Below are 6738 nucleotides of genomic sequence, written 5' to 3'. Positions count from 1 at the left end.
GACACGGCCTAAGCAAGCACGTGCAGATAGGATTCAGGAGGGATCCCTGCACCTCGTATAATTTTATGTGAAATTATGAGTATGTACGTTTTTCTGGAAATAAGATTCACATCTTTCATCAAATCCGTAGTCTCTGTCTACAGAGTAAGAACCAGTGGCCTACACCAAGGATGTGTGACAGATATATAAACAGTTCATGATGGTGTGAAATACAGATTCAAGGATGATGTTTTATTCATGCATAATAGGAGGATAATGGTTACTTAGGGAGAGTTAGCAATATAAAGGCATTATTACACTTGGTATCTCTATTACAGACACCCAAGTCAGATAGATGGCTGCACTATTTGATACAGTGCAAACATCCCTATGATGCTATAGTAAAACATTAATCTTTAATTCTCCGAGGTGGAAAAAGCTTAAAATACCACTGATCAGAGGCCTTCAAATCTTTGGGTTTGACAGGTTAATTGCCCTCCTAGGCCGTAACCAACAGAAAGACACAAGTCCTGGAATCTCAAAGTATTAGATAAGTCTGCTGCTGCCTTTCTTTTCCCCTTCCAATCGTCTTGCTGATCTAACTCCTTGGTCAAAGAACCTTTCTACATCATTTCAAAGATCGAGTTTTACATTGAGATCCTCCTCTCATTATCCTCCTCTCATTATACATCGTTTTTGAAATTCTGAATGGGTTTGTAGACACCTAATTCCCAGAGGAATTTTCCAAACGTGTTTTTTTAAATCGCTACCTCATTGCGTACATCGGGCTGTCGGCAAAAACAGAAGCAACGTCACAACAACCACAGTCAGGCTGCCTCAACAATGAGAATGCTTTCGATACCGGTACAACTCCCGATTTTTATAGCAATTTTCTTCTGTGAGTTTCTTAACACTTCTCTTGGTCCACAATGTTTCTACGCACTTAATCATATGTACATCACAAATGGAGGAGAATCAAGAATCAGATTCTTGGACAGAATTCCAATCAGATTCAAGGACAGATGGCATGATCTGTCCAAAAGAAGAAGAACGATGATCTTTCTAAAAGCCTTAATACACAAGCAATATCGTGCTCCGTAAATCTATCTTGGCTTCTAAGGACGACTCCAAAAAAAAAAGTAAATATAAATTAATCAATTCATTAGGCAAATCTGAGCACCTTCTATGCCAGGCACTATTCCACCCTTACTATCTTATCAACCTTAACGCAGCCAACACTTACTATTACCATGAGCCTCAAAGATGAGAACGCTAGGGCCAAAGCTTAATTGTTTTGTCTTCTTTCCAGTAACAGGCTTAGGGACCTCCTCTGACAATGTTTTCTTGTGGCATCTTCTTAGTCACTTATTTAAAATGTAAAGCAACTTTGTGTATGAAAAAGAATCCTAACAATTCATTGACAATTTCAGATGAACGAGAAAGCCACTCTGTACTCGGCGATCTGTTTTAACAAAGGCCTTTTCATATGACTGAAGATTTCAATTTCATCAGTTTGACCTGACCTCAAAAATAATGCATTGCTCTCTGTATTCATTCACTGAGTATACACCACCATGTAAGAAAGGCAACTGACACGCGTTCCTAAAGACTGGCAGAGAGAATCTGGAAGATCCTGGCTGCCTACGCTATCCAGAAAAGGGTTCATTTGTGACTGGATCGTGATTCAGCATCGGTCAAAAGCCTGAATGAGACCATTGATATTGCGGGGACATCACCTGAAAGATAAATTAACTAAACTCTGACGAATCAAATTACCAGTACGAGGCACACCTGTACTACTGAAGCCTGAGGCTTTTCTCCGCTTTCTCTAAAATGGCAGGTGCAAAATGTTTCCCTATCTGCAAAATGCAACACATTTTCTCCATCTATTGTTAATGTCATTTTATGCAAGAATCCAAAGGATTCTTCTTCATACGAGAGAGAAGTCGGCTTCTCCTGGCTTACTTCCTCTCATTAGTCAATGCCGACTATATAATTAGTTCTGTTTCTTCTTTTGCTTTGACTAATAAAAATTAAAAGCAAAACAAAACAACAACAAAAAAAAACCTCTTCGGTTACATGCAGATGCTGAGGCTGTCCTTGCCCTCAGCCTCTCACCGATAATTCCTTCCAGCAACGTCCACACTCCACCCCTCCACTTAGGCCACTGTTTTCGGTCTTCTCAAACCAGTCCATCAGTGTAAGACAATCTCAAATCCTTTCTCAAAGTAGACAAATAATAAAGTAGTAAATGGCTATGTCTACACAGACTGTACTAACACGAGAATCGCCTTAGTGGAAATTAGTTGTAACTAAAAAAAAAAAATCAGCCTGTAGCATGCAAAGGATTTGATGAACATCAAAGAATCAGAAAATAAAGAACAAAAGATCCACCTCACAGGCTCAGGAGGTAGACTGCAAAAGACAGGGTGCTGCTTCGTAAGATCATCACCTACTTCGGCAAGTTGTAAGTGCGTAACGATAGGAAAAAATATTCCAAAGAAACTTGTGAATAAGACCCAGTATAACACACATACATCCACTGGCGTTTCTGAACGAAGTAAACTCTTGAATGTCCAAAAGGGAGAGCACAAGGTAAACAAGATAAATCACTTGGCTTCAACTTACTGTTTACACAAGTTGAACACAGACCTTCCCAGTTTCGTCCTCTGGCAGCATCAGAGCACTCCAAAGCCCCACGATGAATCAACTGAATGAATTCACTTCCTTGCACATCTACTCGCCAAGCAGTGATAGGAAGCAAGATCATAAAAATGAGTACATCCTGGGACTCAGGGAGACTAAACTCATCTCTGAACAGAGGGGAATTATTTGTAGGATAGTGTAACTGCCTAGAGCAACCCTCAGAAAACTCCTACTACAGTAACTTCTGACTCTAGCGTTTTGATGATCAAGAAACAGCCTGACCGCTTCTGAGTATATACCCAGAAGAAGTGAAGGCAGGGACTCAAACAGACACTTGAACATCTATGCTCCCAGCAGCGTTAGTCACAAGGCTAGAAGGCAGAAGCAACCCACGCGTCCATCCATGAAAAACCAGATAAAAAAATGTGGCGTGTATACACATATACAAGGAATATTATTCAGCCTTAAAAATGGAGAGTCGGGGGGCGCCTGGGTGGCTTGGTCGGTTAAGCATCCGACTTCGGCTCAGGTCATGATCTCACGGTCCATGGGTTCGAGCCCCGCGTCGGGCTCTGTGCTGACAGCTCTGAGCCTGGAGCCTGTTTCAGATTCTGTGTCTCCCTCTCTCTCTCTGCTCCTCCCCTGTTCATGCTCTGTCTCTCTCTGTCTCAAAAATAAATAAACGTTAAAAAAAAAAAAAAAAAAAAAAATGGAGAGTCAGACAGGCACCTGGGTAGCTCAGTCAGTTAAGCAAGCGTTCAACTTCGGCTCAGGTCATGATCTCACGGTTTGTGAGTTCGAGCCCTGCGTCGGGCTCTGTGCTGACAGCTCGGAGCCTGGAGCCTGCTTCGGATTCTGTGTCTCCCTCTCTCTCTGCCCCTCCCCACTTGCGCTCGCTCCATCTCTCTCTCTCTCAAAAATAAATAAACATTAAAAAAAAAAAAAAAAAGGAGAGTCTGACCCATGCTACAACATGAATGAGCCCTGAAGACTATGCCAGCTGAAACAAGCCAGTCACAAAAGGACAAATATTGTATGATTCCACATATACTAGGTTTCTGGAGCAGTCAGATTCACAGAGATGGAAGAATGGGGGTGCCTAGGTGTGGGAGGAGGGGGGAATGGGGAGGTAATGTTCAACGGGGACAGAGTTCCAGGTGAAGATGATGAAAAAGTTTTGAAGATGGATGATGGTGATGACTGCAAAACAACAGATGTATACTTAACGCCACCAAACTGCTCATTTAAAATTGGTTAAAAAGGTAAATTCTGTTATGCCGATTTTACCACAAAAAAAGAAAAAAACATGAATGATTCCGATAATCAGGGGTCACCAGAATATTTAAGGTTAGAAAAAGTTCCATTCATTCAGCAATTAAAACAAATTTTTTTTTTTTAACATTTATTCATTTTTGAGAGACAGCAAGAGACAGAGCACAAGCAGGGTAGGGGCGGAGAGAGGGAGACACAGAATCTGAAGCAGGCTCCAGGCTCTGAGCTGTCGGCACAGAGCCCGACGTGGGGCTCAAACTCATTGACCTTGAGATCATGACCTGAGCCAGTCAGATGCTTAACCGACTGAGCCATTCTGGCGCCCCGTCAACAAATATTAACTAAGGACTCACCTGTCTTTTTTTTTTTTCTTTTTTTTTGGTGTTTTTACTTTTATTTTTGAGATAGAGACAGACAGAGCTTGAGCAGGGGCGGGGCAGAGAGAGACAGAGATACAGAATCCTAAGCAGGCTCCAGGCTCTAAGCTGTCAGCACAGAGCCCGACGTGGGGCTCGAACTCACGAGCCATGAGATCATGACCTGAGCTGTAGAAGTCTGATGCTTAGCCAACTGAGCAACCCAGGCACCCCAGGACTCACCCGCGTCTTACACAGGTTTTCTCCTAAAATCCACTCGCAGTAACGGAGTGCACTGCAAAGAGCCCACACGCAAGGACTCTGAAATCAAGCCACGACTGACTCCTGACTGCTACTTCTAGATTGACAACTCAGGTCAATAATCGGAGTCTTCATATCCTTGCACGTAAAAGAAGGACGATACTGCGTTTGTCTCAGGGAGGTCTGAAGGAGCAGGTATATAAAAGCAACCGAAACATCCTGGCACAGAAGAAGGAGGCACTTTTTACCAATAAACGTTTCCTTTCTTTCCTTTGCCACAAGTAATGACCACAGGATGTTAACCGGGTCACAAGTGAGGGAACCTCTACGAAATACCCACTTTCTCAAATGAAACAAGCATCTCGCACGTGGGATGGTGGCAGGGGAGAGTCCCAGGGTCATAAGCGTCATTCCTAGAAGGCAGCACTACACCGAAAGAGCTGCCACCTATGTACCACCCCCCCAAATCACTACCAGGTAAGAATCAGGAGCCACATCAAAATAAAACGTCTTCTAAACCCAAGACAAGAAAACTTGGCAATGGCAAAAACCCTGCTGTACCAACTCATACAGAAGAGTCGCAGGCATAATACAGTTGACAGAACTTAACCTCTGATGGTGAGCTGATCGCGTTAAACTAACTGCAGGAAAAGAAGATCTTTTCTCCCCGAATTAAATTGATGAATACATCTTTTCTTAAAACAGCATGTGTATACCATGGATAAATCCATTAACCCATGTTGCTATTTAAGTGTTTATAGTGACCATATTACAAGCAATGTTTATAGTAGTTCTAATCTATAAAGAGAGTAAGTTTTATGTGACCTAAAATGAAGTTCTGAAATAATTATATGCACGTGTCCATATATGTCTGTGTGTAGACCACATATTCCATGTAATGTACACACGCCACAGGTAGCTAACTGGCTCCAAAGACAACACTGCGAAATAAACTGATGATTCCAGAGCCTAGATATTAATGACACTCCCCCAAATACTAACAGTCCTAAAATCACTACTCCCTCGCGGTCTCATTCAGAATCCTGCACCATCATCCATCGTCCAATAAATTGTTGGAGCTCTCGGGGCGCCTGGGTGGCTCAGTCGGTTAAGCGTCCGACTTCGGCTCAGGTCACGATCTCGCGGTCTGTGAGTTCGAGCCCCGCGTCGGGCTCTGGGCTGACAGCTCAGAGCCTGGAGCCTGTTTCAGATTCTGTGTCTCCCTCTCTCTCTGCCCCTCCCCCGTTCATGCTCTGTCTCTGTCTCAAAAATAAATAAACGTTAAAAAAAAAAAAATTTGTTGGAGCTCTCGATTCAGATGGGTTCTTACTGAGAAAACGACATGTTTACATCAATACATTTTCAATTTAGTGAACCTCTTACGAGAGCACATTAAAAAATATGTACTTTCCAAGTAATTTAACTCCTAACGCCCGTCCTTTTCCATTCACTGAGTGTGCTGCACTTGAAAGACAAGCAACAGAAGACAAGTGAAAATCGGGATGGTAAAGATTCAGAAAATTCAAAGCCAGAAGCACCTCCCAGCGGCACAGGCTTCAAAGTTAATTACTCTTTAATAAGATGAATGCTTATCTCGTGATAATCCTAAGAATGCTCAGACTTTTCATGTGGATCAGCAGCGGGTCCCCGGAAGAATGACTTTTCTTCACAAACGCACAGACTGAACCCTGAAGAGCAAAGGACTCCTCACTCATCCCTGTTTTTACAAATCTCCGGGCAATTAAAGACACATTACGGGGTGTGTTAGCTCTGCTGCGGGCAAAGCCTTCGGGGCAGCTCGGTTTTTCTAGACCATCCCCATGAATCTGATGCGCTCACCTAAAACATACACCGACTTCCCGGGGATGAAAAACCCTCCAGAAAGGCTCCTCTGCAGGGTTCAGGCGTTCTGGCAACAAAAACATCGGAGGGGAGGGGCGAAAAGATGGCCCCGGCCACCCGCCCCGGGGGACCCAGATCTGGTCACCTGCCAATAAACGCGAACAATCCTCGCCGGGCGGGACCCCAAGGCTCGCGCTTCCCCGCCAGCAACGACAGCCGGCCTCCCTGCCCTCCGAGCAGGCCCGGCGCGGTCCCGAGGATGCTCCCCGGACGCCGGCGCGGGGTCCCGCACCGCTCCCGCGTGCGTAACCGGACCTGTCAAAGCCTGCTCTCCGCGGGCCCGGCGGGCGGCAGCGCGGGCTCCGCGGCCCCGGCCGCCGCC

This window comes from Panthera uncia (genome assembly GCF_023721935.1).
Source record: "Panthera uncia isolate 11264 chromosome B3 unlocalized genomic scaffold, Puncia_PCG_1.0 HiC_scaffold_1, whole genome shotgun sequence".
Classification (NCBI taxonomy): domain Eukaryota; kingdom Metazoa; phylum Chordata; class Mammalia; order Carnivora; family Felidae; genus Panthera; species Panthera uncia.
The sequence above is the reverse complement of the archived record's forward strand: the minus strand, read 5'-3'. Positions refer to the sequence as shown.